Source organism: Chiloscyllium punctatum, chromosome 23 (assembly GCF_047496795.1).
Source record: "Chiloscyllium punctatum isolate Juve2018m chromosome 23, sChiPun1.3, whole genome shotgun sequence".
In the NCBI taxonomy this organism is placed as follows: domain Eukaryota; kingdom Metazoa; phylum Chordata; class Chondrichthyes; order Orectolobiformes; family Hemiscylliidae; genus Chiloscyllium; species Chiloscyllium punctatum.
The window spans coordinates 37,319,464-37,343,623 of NC_092761.1; positions in this window are offsets into that span (position 1 = coordinate 37,319,464).

The window sequence follows — 24,160 nt, forward strand, 5'->3', positions numbered from 1 at the left end:
TTGATTGTGAACAAAGTAGGTGTACTTTGCAAGTTTGCAGATGACACCAAAATTGGAGGTGTAGTGGACAGCAAAGAAGGTTACCTCAGATTACAACAGGAACTTGATCAGATGGGCCAATAGGCTGAGGAGTGGCAGGTGGAGTTTAATTTAGATAAATGTGAGGTGCTGCATTTTGGGAAAACAATTCAGAGCAAGACTTATACACTTAATAGAAAGGACCTCGGGAGTGTTGCGGAGCAAAGAGACCTTGGAGTACAGGTTCATAGCTTGAAAGTGGACTCGCAGGTAGATAAGATAGTGAAGAAGGTTTTTGGTATGCTTTCCTTTATTGGTCAGAGTACTGAGTACAGGAGTGGGGACGTCTGTATAGGACGTTGGTTAGGCCACCTTTGCAATATTGTGTACAGTTCTAGTCTCCATCCTGTTGGAAGAATTGTATGAAACTTGGGTTCAGAAAAGTTTTAAAAGGATGTTGCGGGATTGGAGGATTTGAGCTATAAGGAGAGGCTGAACAGGCTGGGGCAGTTTTCCCTGGAACGTCGGAGGCTGTGGAGCGACCATATAACGGTTTATAAAATCACAAGGGGCATGGATAGGGTAAATAGATCAAGTCTTTTCCTTCAGGTGTGGGAGTCCAGAACGAGAGAGCATAGGTTTAGGGTGAGAGGGGAAAGATAAAAAAGGGACCTAAGGGCAACTTTTTCACGCAGAGGGCAGTACTTGTATGGAATGAGCTGCTAGAGGAAGTGTTAGAGGGTTGTACAATTGTAAATTTCAAAGACATCTGGATGGGTATATGAACAGGAAGGGTTTGGAGGGATATGAGCCAAGTACTGACAAATGGAATTTGATTAGTGAAGGATATCTGGTTGGCATAGATGAGTTGGATCAAAGGGTCTGTTCAAGTGCTGTTCATCCCTATGACTCTATTTGTCTCTATGGATGAGGGATACGATCACCTGACCCAATATCCCCTTCGGTGCCTCAACGTTTGCTTTGTTTCCAACAAAGAACTGCAGATGCTGCAGATCTGAGAGACAGCACAGAAATTGCTGGGGAAACTCAGCAGGTCTGGCAGCATCTGTGGGGAGGGAACCTTTCAGATCCAGGGATTGGTCTTCAGAACTGAAGGCTTCTGATTCTGGTGCTGTCAGATCTGCTGAGCTTCCCCAGCAATTTCTTGTTTGGATTTCAGCCCCAATCCAGTTGGTGATGAGCACGGCCTTGTTCAGTGTGTTTGGGAATGGGGAGGGAGCTGCTAGCAGGGTGATGGTGGGACAGTGGGTAGCGCAGCTGCCTTCCAAACAATTGTTTCACTTTCGATTCGTGGCCAGTGCGGTTATTCAACCATCTTCTAGTTTTCTCCGAGTGATATATATTTAACCAACCAGCGCAGAGTCAGTGCCATAAACTGAGGAGAGTGTAAATTTCCTGGTTATGTATATTTAAACAGCTCGCGCAGAGTTAGTGCCCTAAACTGAGGAGTGTGTAAATCTCCTGGTTATATATATTTAACCAGCCAGCGCAAAGTCAGTGCCCTAAACTGAGCAGAGTGCAAATCTCCTGGTTATAAATATTTAACCAGCCAGCACACACTCAATGCCCTAAACTGAGGAGAGTCTAAATCTCCTGGTTATGTACATTTATCCAGCCAGCGCAGAATTAGTGCCCTAAACTGAGGAGAGTGTAAATCTCCTGGTTATATATATTTAACCAGCCAGCACAGAGTCAGTGCCCTGAACTGAGGACAGTGGAAATCTTCTGGTATTATATATTTAACCAGCCAGCACAGACTCAGTGCCCTAAACTGAGGAGAGTGGAAATCTCCTGGTTAGAAAATATTGATCCGGCCAGAACAGAGTCAGTGTCCCCAACTGAGGACAATGCAAAACAACTAGTCATATATATTTAACCAGCCTGCACAGAGTCAGTGCCCTCAACTGAGGAGAGTGTAAAACAACTGGTTATATATATTTAACCAGCCAGCACAGACTCAGTGCCCTAAACTGAGGAGAGTGGAAAACTCCTGGTTATATATATTTAACCAGCCAGGACAGAACAGTGCCCTTACCTGAGGACAGTGTAAATCATCTGGTAATAAATAATTAACCGGCCAGCCCAGACTCAGATCCCTAAACTGAGAAGAGAGTAATCACCGGGTTATATATATTGAACCAGCCAACACAGAGTCAGTGCCCGAACCTGAATTGAGTGTAAAACTCTTGGTTATATTTATTTAACCAACCAGCAGAGTCAGTGCTCTAATCTGAGGAGAGCGTAAAACAACTGGTTATAAATATTTAACCAGCCAGCACAGAGTCAGTGCCCTAAACTGAGAAGAGTGTTAATCTCCTGGTTATATATATTGAACCAGCCAACGCGGAGTTAGTGCCCTTAGTTGAGGAGAGTGTAAATCTCCAGGATATATATATTTAATCAGCCAGCACAGAGTCAGTGCCGTAAACTGAGGAGAGTGTAAATATCCTGGTTTTATATATAGTCAACCAGCCAGCACAAACTCAGTGCACTAAACTGAATAGAGTGCAAAAGTCCTGGTTATATATATTTAACCCGCCAGCACATAGTCAGTCCACTAAACTGAGGAGAGTGTAAACCTCCTGGTTCTATATATTTAACCAAACCGCACGGAGTCAGTGCCCTAAACTGAGGAGAGTGTAAATCTCCTGGAATATATATTTAACCAGTCAGCACCGAGCCAGTGCCCAAAACTGAGGAGACTGTAAATCTCCTGGTTATATATATTTAACGAGCCAGCAAAGAGTCAATGCCCTAAACTGAGGACAGTGTAAATATCCTGGTTCTCTATTTCACCAGTTAGTGCCCTTAAATGAGGAGAGTGTAAAAATCCTGGTTAAATATATTTAACCAGCCAGCATGGAGTCAGTGCCCGAAACTGAGGAGAGTGGAAATCTCATTGTTTTATATATTGATTTCAGACAGCACAGAGTCAGTTCCCTAAATGGAGGAGAGTGTAATACGACTCTTTACATATATTTAACCAGCCAGCACAGAGTCAGTGCCCTAAGCTGAGGAGAGTGGAAATCTGCTGGTTATATATATTTAACTAGCCAGCACACAGTCAGTGCCCTAAATTGCGGAAAGTGTCAATCTCCTTGTTATATGTATTTAACCAGCTAGGACAGAGTCATTGACCGACACTGAGGAGAGTGTAAATCAACTGGTTATATATATTTAACCAGCCAGCACAGAGTCAGAGCCCTAAACTGAGGACAGTGTAAATCTTCTGGTATTATATATTTAACCAGCCAGCAGAGAGTCATTGCCCTAAACTGAGGAGAGTGTAAAACAACTGGTTATATATATTTAACGAGCCAGCACAGACTCAGTTCCTTAAACTGTGGAGAGTGTAAAACCCCCGGTTATATATAATTAACCAGCCAGCAAAGAATCAGTGCCCTTACCTGAGGACAGTGTAAATCATCTGGTAATAAATAATTAACCGGCCAGCACAGACTCAGATCCCTAAACTGAGAAGAGAGTAATCTCCTGGTTATATATATTGAACCAGCCAACACAGAGTCAGTGCCCAAACCTGAATCGAGTGTAAAACTCTTGGTTATATATATTTAACCAGCCAGCACAGAGTCAGTGCCCAAAGCTGAGGAGAGTTAAATCTCCTGGTTATATATATTTAACCAGCCAGCAGAGAGTCAGTGCCCTAAACTGAGGAGTGTGGAAATCTCTTGGTTATATATATTTAACCAGCCAGAACAGAGTCAGTGCCCTCAACTGAGGAGAGTGTAAAAGAACAGGTTATATATATTAAACCAGCCAGCACAGACTCAGTGCCCTAAACTGAATCCAGTGTAAAACTCCTGGTTACATATATTTAAGCAGCCAGCACAGAGTCACTGTCCTAAACTGAATCGAGTCTAAAATCCCTGTTTATATATATTGAACCAGCCAGCACAAAGTCAGTTCCCTAAACTGAGGAGAGTGTAAAACTCCTGGTTAGATATATTGAACCAGCCAGCACAGAGTCAGTGCCCTAAACTGAGGAGACTGTAAAACAACTGGTTATGTATATTTAACCAGCCAGCACAGAGTCAGAGCTCGAAACTGAATAGCGCGTAAAACTCCTGGTTACACATATTTTACCAGCCAGCAGAGAGTCAGTGCATTAAACTGAGGAGTGTCCAAAACTCCCGGCTATATATATTGAATCAGCCAGCACAGAGTTAGTGACCTCAACTGAGGAGAATGTAAAACTACTGGTTAGAAATATTTAACCAGCCAGCACAGAGTCAGTGACCTCAACTGAGGCGTGTGTAAATCTCCTGGTTATATACATTAAACCAGCCAGCACAGACTCAGTGGCCTAAACATAGGACAGTGTCGATCTTCTGGTTATATATATTTAACCAGCCAGCACAGAGTCAGTGCCCTAAACTGAGGAGTGTGGAAATCTCCTGGTTATATATATTTAACCAGCCAGCACAGAGTCAGAGCCCGAAACAGAATATAATATAAAACTCCTGGTTATATATATTTAACCAGCCAGCAGAGAGTCAGTGCCCTAAACTGAGGAAAGCGTATATCTTCTGGTATTATATATTTAACCAGCCAGCTCAGACGCAGTGCCCTAAACTGAGGAGAGTGGAAATCTCCTGGTTATAAAAATTTAACCAGCCAGCACAGAGTCAGTGCCCTAAACTGAGGGGAGTGTAAAACAACTGGTTATATATATTTAACGAGCCAGCACAGACTCAGTCCCTTAAACTGTGGAGAGTGTAAAACCCCCGGTTATATATAATTAACCAGCCAGCAAAGAATCAGTGCCCTTACCTGAGTACAGTGTAAATCATCTGGTAATAAATAATTAACCGGCCAGCACAGACTCAGATCCCTAAACTGAGAAGAGAGTAATCTCCTGGTTGTATATTTTGAACCACCCAACACAGAGTTAGTGCCCGAAACTGAATCGAGTGTAAAACTCTTGGTTATTTATATTTAACCAGCCAGCACAGAGTCAGTGCCCGAAGCTGAGGAGAGTTAAATCTCCTGGTTATATATATTTAACCAGCTAGCAGAGAGTCAGTGCCCTAAACTGAGGAGTGTGGAAATCTCCTGGTTATATATATTTAACCAGCCAAAACAGAGTCAGTGCCCTCAACTGAGGAGAGTGTAAAAGAACAGGTTATATATATTAAACCAGCCAGCACAGACTCAGTGCCCTAAACTGAATCCAGTGTAAAACTCCTGGTTACATATATTTAAGCAGCCAGCACAGAGTCACTGTCCTAAACTGAATCGAGTCTAAAATCCCTGTTTATATATATTGAACCAGCCAGCACAAAGTCAGTTCCCTAAACTGAGGAGAGTGTAAAACTCCTGGTTAGATATATTGAAACAGCCAGCACAGAGTCAGTGTCCTAAACTGAGGAGACTGTAAAACAACTGGTTATATATATTTAACCAGCCAGCACAGAGTCAGAGCTGTAAACTGAATAGCGTGTAAAACTCCTGGTTACACATATTTTACCATCAAGCACAGAGTCAGTGCCCTAAGCTGAGGAGAGTGTAAATCTCCTGGTGATATATATTTAACCAGCCAGCAGAGAGTCAGTGCCTTAAACTGAGGAGTGTCCAAAACTCCTGGCTATATATATTGAACCAGCCAACACAGAGTTAGTGACCTCAACTGAGGAGAATGTAAAACTACTGGTTAGAAATATTTAACCAGCCAGCACAGAGTCAGTGACCTCAACTGAGGCGTGTGTAAATCTCCTGGTTATATACATTAAACCAGCCAGCACAGACTCAGTGGCCTAAACATAGGACAGTGTAGATCTTCTAGTTATATATATTTAACCAGCCAGCACAGAGTCAGTGCCCAAAACTGAGGAGAGTGTAAAACAACTGGTGATATATATTTAACCAGCCAGCACAGAGTCAGTGCCCTAAACTGAGGAGTGTGTAAATCTCCTGGTTATTTATATTTAACCAGCCAGCACAGAGTCAGTGCCCTAAACTGAGGAGATTGTAAATGTCCTGGTTCTATATATGTAACTCGCCAGCACAGAGTCAGTGCCCTATACTGAATAGAATGCAAAACTCCTGGTTATATATATTTAAACAGCCAGCACAGAGTCAGTACCCTGAACTGAGGAGAGTGTAAAACTACTCCTCACATATATTTAACCAGCCATCACACAGTCAGTGCCCTAAACTGAGGAGTGTGTAAATCTCCTGGTTATTTATATTTAACCAGCCAGCACAGAGTCAGTGCCCTAAACTGAGGAGATTGTAAATCTCCTGGTTATATACATTTAACCAGACAGACTAGAGTCAATGCCCTAAACTGATGAGAGTGTAAATCTCCTGGTTATATACATTTAACCAGCCAGCACGGAGTCAGTTCCCTAAACTGAGGAGAGTGTAAAACTACTCCTCACATATATTTAACCAGCCATCACACAGTCAGTGTCCTAAATTGCGGAAAGTGTCAATCTCCTTGTTAGATGTATTTAACCAGCTAGAACAGAGTCATTGTCCGACACTGAGGAGAGTGTAAAACAACTGGTTATATATATTTAACCAGCCAGCACAGAATCAGAGCCCTAAACTGAATAGAGTGTAAAACTCCTGGTTATATATATTTAATCAGCCAGCAGAGAGGCAGTGCCCTAAACTGAGGACAGTGTAAATCTCCTGGTTATATATATTTAACCAGCCAGCACAGAGTCAGTGCCCTAAACAGAGGACAGTGTAAATCTTCTGGTTACATATATTTCACAAGCCAGCACAGACTCAGTGCCCTAAACTGAGGAGAGTGTAAAACCCCTGGTTATGTATATTTAACCAGCCAGCACAGAGTCAGTGCCCTAAACTGAGGAGAGTGTAAACCACCTGGTTATACATATTTAACCAGCCAGCACAGACTCATTGCCCTAAACTGAGGAGAGTGTAAATCATCTGGTAACATATATTTAACCGGCCAGCACAGACTCAGATCCCTAAACTGAGGAGAAAGTAATCTCCTGGTTATATATATTGAACCAGCCAGAACAGAGTCAGTGCCCTAAACTGATGGGAGTGTAAATCTCCTGGTTATATATATTTAACCAGCCAGCACAGAGTCAGTGCCCTAAACTGAGGACAGTGTAAATCTCCTGGTTATATTTTTTATACCAGCCAGAACAGAGTCAGTTCCCTAAACGGAGGAGAGTGTAATTCTCCTGGTTATATAAATTTAACCAGCCAGCACAGAGTCAGCGCCCTAAAATGAATCAAGTGCAAAACCCCTGGTTATATATTTTGAACCTGCCAGCATATAGTCAGTGCCCTAAACTGATGAGAATGTAAATCTCCTGGTTATATATATTTAACCGGCCAGCACAGATTCATGCCCTAAACTGAGGAGAGTTTAAATCTCCTGGTTATATATATTTAACCAGCCAGCACAAAGACAGTGCCCTCAACTGAGCAGAGCGTAAATCTCCTGGTTAAATATATTTAAAACAGCCAGCACAGAGTCAGTGCCGAAAACTGAGGAGCGTGTAAATCTCCTGGTTATATATATTTAAACAACCAGTGCAGATTCAGTGCCCCAAAGTGAGGAGACCGTATATTTTCTGGTTATGTATATTCAACCAGCCAGCACAGACTCAGTGCCCTAAATTGAGGAGAGTTTAAATCTCCTGGTTATATATATTTAACCAGCCAGCACAGAGTCATTGCCCTAAACGGAGGAGATGGTAAATCTCCTGGTTATATATATTTAACGCAACAGCACAGAGTCAGTGCCTTAAACTGAGGAGAGAGTAAATCTCCTGGTTATATATATTTAACCAGCCAGCACAGTGCCAGTGCCCTACACTGAGAAGAGTTTAAGACTCTTGGTTATATATTTTAAACCAGCCATCCCAGAGTCAAGGCCCTAAACTGAGGAGAGTGTAAATCTTCTGGTTATATATATTTAAACAGCCAGCACAGAGTCAGTGCCCAAAACTGAGGAGAGTGCAAATCTCCTGGTTATATATATTTAATCAGCCAGCACAGTGTCATTGCCCTAAACTGAGAGGGTAAATCTCCTGGTTATATATATTTACCCAGCCAGTGCAGAGTCAGTGCCCTAAACTGAGGAGACAGTAAATCTTGTTGGTTATATATATTCAACCAGCCAGCACAGAGTCATTGCCCTAAAGTGAGGAGAGTGTACATCTCCAGGTTATATATATTTCAACAGCCAGCACAGAGTCAGTGCCCGAAACTGAGGAAAGGGTAAATCTCCTGGTTAGATATATTTAACCAGCCAGCACAGACTCAGTGCCCTAAATTGAGGAGAGTTTAAATCTCCTGGTTATATATATTTAACCAGCCAGCACAGAGTCATTGCCCTAAACGGAGGAGATGGTAAATCTCCTGGTTATAAATATTTAACGCAACAGCACAGAGTCAGTGCCTTAAACTGAGGAGAGAGTAAATCTCCTGGTTATATATATTTAACCAGCCAGCACAGTGCCAGTGCCCTACACTGAGAAGAGTTTAAGACTCTTGGTTATATATTTTAAACCAGCCATCCCAGAGTCAAGGCCCTAAACTGAGGAGAGTGTAAATCTTCTGGTTATATATATTTAAACAGCCAGCACAGAGTCAGTGCCCAAAACTGAGGAGAGTGCAAATCTCCTGGTTATATATATTTAATCAGCCAGCACAGTGTCATTGCCCTAAACTGAGAGGGTAAATCTCCTGGTTATATATATTTACCCAGCCAGTGCAGAGTCAGTGCCCTAAACTGAGGAGACAGTAAATCTTGTTGGTTATATATATTCAACCAGCCAGCACAGAGTCATTGCCCTAAAGTGAGGAAAGTGTACATCTCCAGGTTATATATATTTCAACAGCCAGCACAGAGTCAGTGCCCGAAACTGAGGAAAGGGTAAATCTCCTGGTTAGATATATTTAACCAGCCAGCACAGAGTCAGTGCCCTAAACTGAGAGAGTAAATCTCCTGGTTCTATATATTTAACCAGCCAACACAGAGTCAGTGCCCTAAACTGACGAGAGTGAAAATCTCCTGGTGAAATATACTTAAACGACTAGCACAAACTCAGTGTCCTAAATTGAGGAGAGTGTAAATCTCCTGGTTATATATATTTAACCAGCCAGCACAGTGTCATTGCCCTAAACTGAGAGGGTAAATCTCCTGGTTATAGATATTTAACCAGCCAGCACAGAGTCAGTGCCCTAAACTGAGAGGGTAAAACTCCTGGTTCTATATATTTAACCAGCCAACACAGAGTCAGTGCCCTAAACGGAGCAGAGTTTAAATCTACTGGTTATATATATTTAACCAGCCAGTGCAGAGTCAGTGCCCTAAACTGAGGAGACAGTAAATCTTGTTGGTTATATATATTCAACCAGCCAGCACAGAGTCATTGCCCTAAAGTGAGGAGAGTGTACATCTCCAGGTTATATATACTTAAACGGCTAGCACAAACTCAGTGTCCTAAATTGAGGAGAGTGTAAATCTCCTGGTTATATATATTTAACCAGCCAGCACAGTGTCATTGCCCTAAACTGTGAGGGTAAATCTCCTGGTTATATATATTTAACCAGCCAGCACAGAGTCAGTGCCCTAAACTGAGAGGGTAAATCTCCTGGTTCTATATATTTAACCAGCCAACACAGAGTCAGTGCCCTAAACTGAGGAGAGAGAAAATCTCCTGGTTATATATATTTAACCAGCCAGCACAGAGTCAGTGCCCTAAATGGAGGAGAGTTTAAATCTACTGGTTAGATATATTTATCCCGATAGCACAGAGTCAGTGCCTTTAACAGAGGAGAGAATAAATCTCCTGGTTATATATATTTAACCCGACAGCACAGTGTCAGTGCCCTACACTGAGGAGAGTTTAAGACTCTTGGTTATATATATTAAACCAGCCATCCCAGAGTCAAGGCCCTAAACTGAGGCGAGTGTAAATAAACTGCTTATATATATTTAAACAGCCAGCACAGAGTCAGTGCCCTAAACTGAGAGGTTGAATCTCCTGGTTATATATATTAAACCAGCCAGCACAGAGTCAGTGCCCTAAACTGAGAGGGTAAATCTCCTCGTTCTATATATTTAACCAGCCAACACAGAGTCAGTGCCCTAAACTGAGGAGAGAGAAAATCTCCCGGTTATATATACTTAAACGGCTAGCACAAACTCAGTGTCCTAAACTGAGGAGAGTGTAAATCTCCTGGTTATATATATTCAACCAGCCAGCACAGAGTCCGTGCCGAAAACTGATGAGAGTGTACATCTCCTGGTTATATATATTTAACCAGCCAGCACAGTTTCATTGCCCTAAAATGAGGAGAGTATAAATCTCCTGGTTATATATATTTAACCCGACAGCACAGAGTCAGTGCCTTAAACTGAGGAGAGAGTAAATCTCCTGGTTATATATATTTAACCAGCCAGCACAGTGTCAGTCCCCTACACTGAGGAGAGTTTTAGACTCTTGGTTATATATATTAAACCAGCCATCCCAGAGTCAAGGCCCTAAACTGAGGAGAGTGTAAATAAACTGGTTATATATATTTCACGAGCCAGCACAGAGTCACTGCCCTATACTGCTGAGAGTGCAAATCTCCTGGTTATATATATTTAATCAGCCAGCACAGTGTCATTGCCCTAAACTGAGAGGGTAAATCTCCTGGTTATATATATTCAACCAGCCAGCACATACTCAGAGCCCGAAACTGAGGTGAGTGTAAATCCCCTGGTTATATATGTTTAAACAGCCAGCACCGATTCAGTGCCCGAAAATGAGGAGAGGGTAATTCCCCTGGATATTTATGTTTAACCAGCCAGCAAAGAGTCCTTGCACTAACCTGAGGAATGAGTAAATCCCCTGTATATATATATTTACCCAGCCAGCACAGAGTCAGTGCCCTAAACGGAGCAGAGTTTAAATCTACTGGTTATATATATTCAATCAGCCAGTCCAGTTTCAGAGCCCTAAACTGAGGAGAGTGTAAATCTCCGGGTTATATATGTTCAACCAGCCATCACAGATTCAGTGCCCGAAACTGAGGAGAGGGTAATTCCCCTGGATACATCTATGTAACCAGCCAGCACAGTGTCATCTCCCTAACCCGAGGGGTGTGTAAATCTCCTGGTTATATATATTTAACCAACCAGCACAGAGTCAGTGACTTATACTGAGGAGAGTGTAAATCTCCTGGCTTTATATATTTAATCAGCCAGCAGACTCAGTGCCCAAAATTGAGGAGTGTAAATCACCTGGTTATGTATTTTTTACCAGCCAGCACAGTGTCAGTGCCGCAAACTGAGGAGAGGGGAAATCTCCTGGTTTATATATATAACCCGACAGCACAGTGTCAGTGCCCTACACTGAGGAGAGTTTAAGACTCTAGGTTATATATATTAAACTACCCATCCCAGAGGCAAGGCCCTAAACTGAGGAGAGTTTAAATAAACTGGTTATATATGTTTAATCAGCCAGCACAGTGTCATTGCCCTAAACTGAGAGGGTAAATCTCCTGGTTATATATATTCAACCAGCCAGCACATACTCAGAGCCCGAAACTGAGGTGAGTGTAAATCCCCTGGTTATATATGTTTAAACAGCCAGCACAGATTCAGTGCCCGAAAATGAGGAGAGGGTAATTCCCCTGGATATTTATATTTAACCAGCCAGCACAGAGTCCTTGCACAAACCTGAGAGTGAGTAAATCTCCTGGCTATATATATTTATCCACCCAGCATGGAGTCAGTGCCCTAAATGGAGCAGAGTTTAAATCTACTGGTTATATATATTTAACCAGCCAGTGCAGTGTCAGTGCCCTAAACTGAGGAGAGTATAAATCTCCTGGCTATATATATTTAACCCGACAGCACAGAGTCAGTGCCTTAAATTGAGGAGAGAGGAAATCTCCTGGTTATATATATATTTAACCAGCCAGCACAGTGTCAGTACCCTACACTGAGGAGAGTTTAAGACTCTTGTTTTATATATATTAAACCAGCCAGCACAGAGTCAGTGTCCTAAACTGAATACAGTGTAAAACTCCTGGTTATTTATATGTAACCAGCCAGCACAGAGTCAGTGCCCTAAACTGAGGAGAGTGCAAATCTCCTGGTTATATATATTTAACCCGACAGCACAGAGTCAGTGCTTTATACTGAGGAGAGTGTAAATCTCCTGGCTTTATATATTTAACCAGCCAGCAGACTCAGTGCCCAAAATTGAGGAGAATGTAAATCTCCTGGTTATATATTTTTTACCAGCCAGTACAGTGTCAGTGCCGAAAACTGAGGAGAGGGGAAATCTCCCAGTTAATATATTTAACCTGCCAGCACAGAATCATTGCCCTGAACTGAGGAGAGTGTAAATCTGCTGGTTCTATATATTTAACTAGCCAGCACAGTATCAGAGCCCTAAACTGAGGAGAGGGTAAATCTCCTGGTTATATGTATTCAAAAATCCAGCACAGACTCAGAGCCCTCAACTGAGTAGAGCGTAAATCTCCTGGTTATATACATTTAACCAGCCAGCACAGAATCATTGCCCTAAACTGAGGAGAGCGTAACTCTCCTGGTCATAGTTATTTAAATAGCCAGCACAGATTCAGTGCCCTAAACTGAGGAGGTGGTAAACCTCCTGGTTATATATATATTTAACCAGCCAGCACAGAGTCATTGCCCTAAACTGAGGAGAGTGTAAATCTTCTAGTTATATATATTTAACCAGCCAAAATAGAGTCAGTGCCCTCAACTGAGGAGAGTGTAAATCTTCTGGTTATATATATTCAACCAGCCAACACAGAGTCAGTGCCCTAAATTGAAGAGGGTGTAAATCTCCTCGTTATATGTATTCAAATAGCCAACACAGACTCAGAGCCCTTAACTGAGGAGACTGTAAATCCCCTGGTTATATATGTTTCAACAGCCAGCACAGAATCAGTGCCCGAAACTGAGGAGATGGAAATACCCCTGGAGATATAGATTTAACCAGCCAGCACAGAGTCCTTGCACTAACCTGAGGAGTGTGTAAATCTCCTGGTTATATTTATTTAACCAGCCAGCACGGAGTCAGAGCCCTGAACGGAACAGTGTTTAAATCTACTGGTTATATATATTTAACCAGCCAGTGCAGATGCTGTGCCCTAAGCTGAGGAGAGTGTAAATCTCCTGGTTATATATATTCAAACAGCCAGTACAGACTCAGAGCCCTAAACTGAGGAGAGTGTAAATCTCCGGGTTATATATATTCAAACAGCCAGTACAGACTCAGAGCCCTAAACTGAGGAGTGTGTAAATCTTCTGCTTATATATATTTAACCAGCCAGTACAGAGTCATTGCCCGAAACTGAGGAGAGTGCAAATCTACCGATTATGTATATTTAACCAGCCAGCGCAGAGTCAGTGCCCTTTACTGAGGCGAGTGTAAATATCCTGGTTATATATATTAAACCAGCCAGCCCAGAGTCAAAGCCCCAACCTGAGGAGAGTGTAAAACTTCTGGTTATGTATATTTAACCAGCCAGCACAGTGCCAGTGCCCTTCACTGAGGAGAGTTTAATACTCTTGGTTATATATATGAAACCATCCATCCCAGAGTCAAGGCCCTCAACTGAGGAGAGTTTAAATAAACTGGTTATATATATTTAAACAGCCAGCACAGTGTCATTGCCCTAAACTGAGAGGGCAAATCTCCTGGTTATATATATTGAACCAACCAACACAGAGTCAGTGCACTAAACTGAGGAGAGTGTAAATCTCCTGTTTATATATATTTAACCAGACAGTACAGAGTCATTGCCCTAAACAGAGGAGAGTGAAAACCGCCTTGATTGTTATATATTTAATGCGCCAGCACAGAGTCAGTGCCCTACACTGAGGAGAGTGTAAGACTCTTGGTTATATATATTAAACCAGCCAGCCCCGAGTCAAGGCCCCAAACTGAGGAGAGTGTAAATCTTCTGGTTATATATATTTAACCAGACAACACAGAGTCAGTGCCCTAAAGTGAGTAGAGTGTAAATCCCCTGGTTATATATATTTAACCAGCTAGCACAGAGTCAGTGCCCTAAACTGAGGAGAGGGTAACTCTCTGGGTTATATATATTGAACCAGCCAGCACCGAGTCAGTGCCCGAAACAGAGGACAGTGTCAATATTCTGGTTATATATATTTAACCAGCCAGCACAGACTCAGTGCCCAAAACTGAGGAGAGTGTAAATCTACTGGTTATATATATTTAAACAGACAACACAGAGTCAGTGCACTAACCTGAGTAGAGTGTAAATATCTGGGTTATGTATATTTAAACAGCCAGCGTAGAGTCAGTGCCCGAAACTTCGGAGAGTGTATATCTCCTGATTATATACATATAACCAGCCAGCACAGACTCAGTGCCCTCACCTGAAGAGAGTGTAAATCTCCTGGTTATGTATTTATTTAACCAGCCAGCACAGAGTCATTGCTCTAAACTGAGGAGAGTGTAAATCTGCTGGCTATATATTTTTAAACAGCCAGCACAGTGTCAGTGCCATAAACTGAGGAGAGTGTAAATCTCCTGGTTATATATATTTTAACAGCCAGCACAGAATCAGTGCCGAAACTTAGGAGAGTGTAAATCTCCGGGTTGAATTCATTTAAACAGCCAGCTTAGAGTCAGTGCCCTAAAATGAGGATAGTGTAAGTCCCCCGGCTAGATATATTCAACCAGACAGCGCAGAGTCAGTGCCCTAAACTGATGAGAATGTAAATCTCCTGGTTATATATATTTAACCTGCCAGCACAGATTCAGTGACCTAAACTGAGGAGAGTGTAAATCTTCTGGTGATGTATATTCAACCAGCCAGCACAGACTCAGTGCCCAAAACTGAGGAGAGGGTAAGTCTCCTGGTTATATATATTTAACCAGCCAGCACAGAGTCACTGCCCTAAACTGAGGAGAGTGTAAATCTTCTGGTTATATCTGTTTAAACAGACAACACAGAGTCAGTGCACTAACCTTAGTAGAATGTAAATCTCCTGGTTATATATATTTAAACAGCCAGCGCAGAGTCAGTGCCCGAATCTTCGGAGAGTGTAAATCTCCTGGTTATATACATTTAACCAACCAGGACAGACTCATGCCCTAAACTGAAGAGAGTGTAAATCTCCTGGTTATGTATTTATTTAACCAGCCAGCACAGAGTCATTGCTCTAAACTGAGGAGAGTGTAAATCTGCTGGTTATATATTTTTAAACAGCCAGCACAGTGTCAGTGCCATAAACTGAGGAGAGTGTAAATCTCCGGGTTAAATACATTTAAACAGCCAGCTTAGAGTCAGTGCCCTAAAATGAGGATAGTGTAAGTCCCCCGGCGAGATATATTCAACCAGCCAGCGCAGAGTCAGTGCCCTAAAGTGATGAGAATGTAAATCTCCTGGTTATATATATTTAACCAGCCAGCACAGATTCAGTGACTAAACTGAGGAGAGTGTAAATCTTCTGGTCATGTATATTCAACCAGCCAGCACATACTCAGTGCCCTCAACTGAGGAGAGGGTAGGTCTCCTGGTTATATATATTTAACCGGCCAGCACAGATTCATGCCTTAAACTGAGGAGAGTGTAAATCTCCTGGTTAAATATATTTAAACAGCCAGCACAGAGTCATTGCCGTAAACTGAGGAGAGCACAAATCTACCGGTTATATATATTTTACCAGCCAGTGCAGAGTCAGTGCCCTCAAGATAGGTGGAGTTGTGGACAGTGAGGAGGGCATTTGTCATTTGCAAAAGGACTTAGATATGATACAGAGCTGGGCTGAGGAGTGGCAGATGGAGTTCAACCCTGCCAAGTGTGAGGTTGTCCATTTTGGAAGAACAAATAAGAATGCGGAATACAGGGTTAATGGTAGGGTTCTTAGTCAGGTGGAGGAACAGAGGGATCTTGGGGACTATGTACATAGATCTTTGAAAGTTGCCACTCAGGTGGATAGAGTTTGTAAGAAGTCCTATGGTGTATTATCGCTCATTAGCAGAGGGATTGAATTCAAGAGTCGTGAAGTGATGTTGCAGCTGTACAGGGCTTTGGTTAGACCACATTTGGAGTACTGTGTGCAGTTCTGGTCGCCTCACTTTAGGAAAGATGTGGAAGCTTTGGAGAGGGTGCAGAGAAGATTTACCAGGATGTTGCCTGGAATGGAGAATAGGTCGTACGAGGATAGGTTGAGAGTTCTCGGCCTTTTCTCGTTGGAACGGCGAATGATGAGGGGTGACTTGAGAGTGGTTTATAAGATGATCAGTGGAATAGATAGAGTAGACAGTCAGAAACTTTTTCCCCGGGTACAACAGAGTGTTACAAGGCGACATAAATTTAAGGTGAAGGGTGGAAGGTATAGGGGAGATGTCAGGGGTGGGTTCTCTACCCAGAGAGTGGTGGGGGCATGGAATGCGCTGCTCGTGGGAGTGGTAGAGTCAGAATCATTGGCGACCTTTAAGCAGCATTTGTTTAGGTACATGGATGGGTGCTTAATCTAGGATCGAGGTTCGGCACAACATCATTGGCCAAAGGGCCTGTTCTGTGCTGTATTGTTCTATGTTCTATGTTCTATGTTCTCTATATTGAACCAGCCAGCACAGATTCAATGCCCTAAACTGAGGAGAGTGTAAATCTGCTGGTTATCAATATTTAACCAGCCAGCACAGAGTCAGTGCCCTAAACTGAGGCGAGTGTAAAACACCTGGTTATATATATTTAACCAGCCAGCACAGAGTCAGTGCCCTAAACTGAGGACAGTGTAAAGCTCCTGGTTATATATATTGAACCAGCCAGCACAGGGTAAGTGCCCTAAAGTGAGGACAGTCTAAATCTCCTGGTTATATATATTGAACCAGCCAGCACAGAGTCAGTGCCCTGAATGGAGGAGAGTGTAAATCTCCTGGTTATATATATTGAACCAGCCTGCACAGAGACAGTGTCCTAAACTGAATACAGTGTAAAACTCCTGGTTATTTATATGTAACCAGCCAGCACAGAGTCAGTGCCCTGAACTGAGGAGAGTGTAAATCGCCTGGTTATATATACTTAACCAGCCAGCACTGAGTCAGTGCTCTAACCTGAGGAGAGTGTAAAACTCCTGGTTATATACATGTAACCAGCCAGCACAGAGTCAGTGCCCTAAACTGAGGAGAGTGTAAATCTTCTGGTTATACATATTTAACTAGCCAGCACAGAGTCAGTGCCCTAAACTGAGGAGAGTGCAAATCTCCTGGTGACATATATTTAAACAGCCAGCACAGGGACAGTGCACTGAGCTGAGGAGAGTGTAAATCTCCTGGTTATATATTCTTAACCAGACAACACAGAGTCAGTGCCCTAAACAGAATAGAGTGTAAATCTCTCGGTTATATAAATGTAGCCAGCCAGCACAGAGTCAGTGCCCTAAATGAGGACAGTGTAAATCTCCTGGTTATATATATTTAAATAGACAGTACATAGTCAGTGCCCTAAACAGAATAGAGTGCAAATCTCCTGGTTATATCTATTGAACCAGCCAGCACAGAGTCAGTGCCCTAAACTGAGAATAGTGTAAATCTCCTGGTTTTGTATATTTAACCAGTCAGCACAGAGTCAGTTCCCTAATCGCAGGACAGTGAAAATCTCCTGGTTATATATATTGAACCAGCCAGGACAGAGTTAGTGGCCTAAACTGAGGGGAGTGTAAATCTCCTGGTTATATATATTTAACCGGTCAGCACAGAGTCAGTTCCCTCAACAGAATAGAGTGTAAGTCTCCTGGTTATATCTATTGAACCAGCCAGCACACAGTCAGTGCCCTAAACTCAGGAGACTGTAAAACCCCTGGATATATATAATTAACAGGCCAGCACAGAGGGAGTGCACTTAGGTGAGGAGATGTAAATCTCCTGGTTATATATATTTAACCAGACAGCACAGAGTCAGTGCCCTAAACTGATGAGAGTGTAAATCTCCTGGTTTATATATATATTTAACCTGCCAGCACACAGTCAGTACCCTACACCTGAGGAGAGTATAAATCTCCGCGTTATATAGAATTATCCAGCCAGCAAAGAAACAGTGCCATAAACTGAGGAGAGTGTAAATCTCCTGGTTATATATATTGAACCAGCCAGCACAGAGTTAGTGCCCTGAACTGAGGAGAGAGTAAATCTCCTGGTTATATATATTGAACCAGCCTGCACAGTGACAGTGTCCTAAACTGAATACAGTGTAAAACTCCTGGTTATTTATATGTAACCAGACAGCACAGAGTCAGTGCCCTAAACTGAGGAGCGTGTCAATCTCCACGTTATATTTATTTAACCAGCTAGCATAGACTCAGTGCCCAAAAACTGAGGACAGTGTAAATCTCCTGGTTATATATATTGAACCAGCCAGCACTGAGTCAGTGCTCTAACCTGAGGAGAGTGTAAAACTCCTGGTTATATACATGTAACCCGCCAGCACACAGTCTGTGCCCTAATCTGAGGAGAGTGTAAATCTTCTGGTTATACATATTTAACTAGCCAGCACAGAGTCATTGCCCTTAACTGAGGAGAATGCAAATCTCCTGGTTTTATATATATATTTAACCAGCCAGCACACAGTCAGTGCCCTAAATTGAGGAGAGTATAAATCTCCACGTTATAGAGATTTATCAAGCCAGCATAGAAACAGTGCCATAAACCAGTCAGCACAGAGTCAGTGCACTTAGGTGAGGAGAAGTAAATCTCCTGGTTACATATATTTAACCAGACAGCACAGAGTCAGTGCCCTAAACTGAGGACAGTGTAAATTTCCTGGTTATATATATTCAACAAGCCAGCACAGAGTCAGTGCACTAAACTGAGGAGAGTGTAAAACTCCTGGTTATATATATTTAACCAGCTAGCACAGAGTCAGTGCCCTAAACTGAGGAGAGTGTAAATCTCCTGGTAACATATATTTCACCAGCCAGCACAGAGTCAGTGCACTTAGGTGAGGAGAGTGTAAATATCCTGGTTATATATATTTAAATAGACAGCACAGTGTCAGAGCCCTAAACAGAATATAGTATAATACTCTTGGTTATATATATTGAACCAGCCAGCACAAAGTCATTGCCCTAAACTGAGGATAGTTACTATCCCCTGGTTATATGTATTTAACCAGCCAGCACAGAGACAGTGCCCTAAACTGAGGAGAGTGTAAATCTCCTGATTATATATATTGAACCAGACAGCACAGAGACAATGCCCTTAACTGAGGAGAGTGTAAATCTCCTGGTTTTATATATATATTTAAACAACAAGCACAGAGTCAGTGCCCGAAAGTGAGGAGAGTGTAAATCTCCATGTTATATATATTTAACCAGCCAGCACACAGTCAGTGCCCTAAACTGAGGAGAGTGTAAATCTCATGGTTATATATGTTGAACCAGCCAGCACAGAGTCAGTGCCCTAAATTGAGGAGAGTGTAATACTCCTGGTTATAAATATGTAACCAGCCAGCACAGAGGCAGTGCCGTTAACTGAGGAGAGCGTAAATCTCCTGGTTTTACATATATATTGAACCAGCCAGCACAGAGTCAGTGCCCTAAACTGAGAATAGTGTAAATCTCCTGGCTTTGTATATTTAACCAGTCAGCACAGAGTCAGTTCCCTAATCGCAGACATTGAAAATCTCCTGGTTATATATATTGAACCAGCCAGGACAGAGTTAGTGGCCTAAACTGAGGGGAGTGTAAATCTCCTGGTTATATATATTTAACCGGTCAGCACAGAGTCAGTTCCCTCAACAGAATAGAGTGTAAATCTCCTGGTTGAATATATTGAACCAGCCAGGACAGAGTCAGTGCCCTAAACTGAGGAGAGTGTAAGTCTCCTGGTTATATCTATTGAACCAGCCAGCACACAGTCAGTGCCCTAAACTCAGGAGACTGGAAAACCCCTGGATATATATAATTAACAGGCCAGCACAGAGTCAGTGCACTTAGGTGAGGAGATGTAAATCTCCTGGTTATATATATTTAACCAGACAGCACAGAGTCAGTGCCCTAAAACGATGAGAGTGTAAATCTCCTGGTTTATATATATATTTAACCTGCCAGCACACAGTCAGTGCCCTACAACTGAGGAGAGTATAAATCTCTACGTTATATAGATTTATCTCGCCAGCATAGAAACAGTGCCATAAACTGAGGAGAGTGTAAATCTCCTGGGAACATATATTTAACCAGCCAGCACAGAGTCAGTGCACTTAGGTGAGGAGAGTGTAAATATCCTGGTTATATATATTGAACCAGCCTGCACAGAGACAGTGTCCTAAACTGAATACAGTGTAAAACTCCTGGTTATTTATATGTAACCAGACAGCACAGAGTCAGTGCCCTCAACTGAGGAGCGTGTCAATCTCCACGTTATATTTATTTAACCAGCTAGCATAGACTCAGTGCCCTAAACTGAGGACAGTGTAAATCTCCTGGTTATATATATTGAACCAGCCAGCACTGAGTCAGTGCTCTATCCTGAGGAGAGTGTAAAACTACTGGTTATACATATTTAACAAGCCAGCACAGAGTCAGCGCCCTTAACTGAGGAGAATGCAAATCTCCTGGTTTCATATATATATTTAACCAGCCAGCACACAGTCAGTGCCCTAAACTGAAGAGAGTATAAATCTCCACGTTATATAGATTTATCTAGCCAGCATAGAAACAGTGCCATAAACCAGCCAGCACAGAGTCAGTGCACTTAGGTGAGGAGAAGTAAATCTCCTGGTTATATATATTGAACCAGACAGCACAGAGTCAGTGCCCTAAACTGAGGACAGTGTAAATTTCCTGGTTTTACATATATATTTAACGAGCCAGCACAGAGTCAGTCCACTAAACTGAGGAGAGTGTAAAATTCCAGGCTATGTATATTTAACCAGCCAGCACAGAGTCAGTGCCCTAAACTGAGGAGAGTGTAAATCTCCTTGTAACATATATTTAACCAGTCAGCACAGAGTCAGTGCACTTAGGTGAGGAGAGAGTAAATCTCCTGGTTATATATATTGAACCAACCAGCACAGTGTCATTGCTATAAACTGAGGAGAGTGTAAGTCTCCTGGTTATATCTATTGAACCAGCCAGCACACAGTCAGTGCCCTAAACTGAGGACAGTGTAAATCTCATGGTTATATATATTGAACCAGCCAGCACAGACTCGGTGCTCTAAACTGAGTAGAGTGTAAATCTCTGGTTATATATATTTAACCAGCCAGCACAGAGTCAGTGCCCTTAACTGGGGAGAGTATAAATCCCCTGGTTTTATATATATATATATTTAACCTGCCGGCACACAGTCAGTGCCCTACAACTGAGGAGAGTATAAATCTCCACGTTACATAGATTTATCTAGCCAGCATAGAAACAGTGCCATAAACTGAGGACAGTGTAAATCTCCTGGAAACATATATTTAACCAGCCAGCACAGAGTCAGTGCACTTAGGTGAGGAGAGAGTAAATCTCCTGGTTATATATATTGAACCAGCCAGCACAGAGTCAGTGCCCTGAATTGAGGAGAGTGTAAATCTCCTGGTTATATATATTGAACCAGCCTGCACAGAGACAGTGTCCTAAACTGAATACAGTGTAAAACTCCTGGTTATTTATATGTAACCAGACAGCACAGAGTCAGTGCCCTCAACTGAGGAGCGTGTCAATCTCCACGTTATATTTATTTAACCAGCTAGCATAGACTCAGTGCCCTAAACTGAGGAGAGTGTAAATCTCCTGGTTATATATATTGAACCAGCCAGCACTGAGTCAGTGCTCTAACCTGAGGAGAGTGTAAAACTCCTGGTTATACATATTTAACAAGCCAGCACAGAGTCAGTGCCCTTAACTGAGGAGAATGCAAATCTCCTGGTTTTATATATATATTTAACCAGCCAGCACACAGTCAGTGCCCTAAACTGAGGAGAGTATAAATCTCCACGTTATATAGATTTATCTAGCCAGCATAGAAACCAGCCAGCACAGAGTCAGTGCACTTAGGTGAGGAGAAGTAAATCTCCTGGTTATATATATTTAACCAGACAGCACAGAGTCAGTGCCCTAAACTGAGGACAGTGTAAATTTCCTGGTTTTACATATATACTTAACGAGCCAGCACAGAGTCAGTCCACTAAACTGAGGAGAGTGTAAAACTCCAGGCTATGTATATTTAACCAGCCAGCACAGAGTCAGTGCCCTAAACTGAGGAGAGTGTAAATCTCCTGGTTATATACATGTAACCAGCCAGCACAGACACAGTGCCCTAAACTGAGGAGAGTGTAAATCTCCTGGTTATATATATTGAACCAGCTAGCACAGACTCAGTGCCCTGAACTGAGGAGAGTGTAAAGCTTCTGGTTATATACATTGATCCAGCCAGCACAGACTCAGTGCTCTTAACTGAGGAGAGTGATAATCTCCTAGTTATGTATATTTGACCAGACAGCACAGAGTAAGTGCCTTAAACTCAATAGAGTTTAAAACTACTGGTTTTATATATATACATGTAACCAGCCAGCACAGAGTCAGTGCCCAAAACTGAGGACAGTGTAAATCTCCTGGTTATATATATTGAACCAGCCAGCACAGTGTCATTGCTATAAACTGAGGAGAGTGTAAGTCTCCTGGTTATATCTATTGAACCAGCCAGCACACAGTCAGTGCCCTAAACTGAGGACAGTGTAAATCTCATGGTTATATATATTGAACCAGCCAGCACAGACTCGGTGCTCTAAACTGAGTAGAGTGTAAATCTCTGGTTATATATATTTACCCAGCCAGCACAGAGTCAGTGCCCTTAACTGGGGAGAGTATAAATCCCCTGGTTTTATATATATATATATTTAACCTGCCGGCACACAGTCAGTGCCCTACAACTGAGGAGAGTATAAATCTCCACGTTACATAGATTTATCTAGCCAGCATAGAAACAGTGCCATAAACTGAGGACAGTGTAAATCTCCTGGAAACATATATTTAACCAGCCAGCACAGAGTCAGTGCACTTAGGTGAGGAGAGAGTAAATCTCCTGGTTATATATATTGAACCAGCCAGCACAGAGTCAGTGCCATGAATTGAGGAGAGTGTAAATCTCCTGGTTATATATATTGAACCAGCCTGCACAGAGACAGTGTCCTAAACTGAATACAGTGTAAAACTCCTGGTTATTTATATGTAACCAGACAGCACAGAGTCAGTGCCCTCAACTGAGGAGCGTGTCAATCTCCACGTTATATTTATTTAACCAGCTAGCATAGACTCAGTGCCCTAAACTGAGGAGAGTGTAAATCTCCTGGTTATATATATTGAACCAGCCAGCACTGAGTCAGTGCTCTAACCTGAGGAGAGTGTAAAACTCCTGGTTATACATATTTAACAAGCCAGCACAGAGTCAGTGCCCTTAACTGAGGAGAATGCAAATCTCCTGGTTTTATATATATATTTAACCAGCCAGCACACAGTCAGTGCCCTAAACTGAGGAGAGTATAAATCTCCACGTTATATAGATTTATCTAGCCAGCATAGAAACCAGCCAGCACAGAGTCAGTGCACTTAGGTGAGGAGAAGTAAATCTCCTGGTTATATATATTTAACCAGACAGCACAGAGTCAGTGCCCTAAACTGAGGACAGTGTAAATTTCCTGGTTTTACATATATATTTAACGAGCCAGCACAGAGTCAGTCCACTAAACTGAGGAGAGTGTAAAACTCCAGGCTATGTATATTTAACCAGCCAGCACAGAGTCAGTGCCCTAAACTGAGGAGAGTGTAAATCTCCTGGTTATATACATGTAACCAGCCAGCACAGACACAGTGCCCTAAACTGAGGAGAGTGTAAATCTCCTGGTTATATACATGTAACCAGCTAGCACAGACTCAGTGCCCTGAACTGAGGAGAGTGTAAAGCTTCTGGTTATATACATTGATGCAGCCAGCACAGAGTCAGTGCTCTTAACTGAGGAGAGTGAAAAACTCCACGTTATATATCGTTAACCAGCACAGACTCAGTGCTCTTAACTGAGGACAGTGATAATCTCCTAGTTATGTATATTTGACCAGACAGCACAGAGTAAGTGCCTTAAACTCAATAGAGTGTAAAACTCCTGGTTTTATATATAT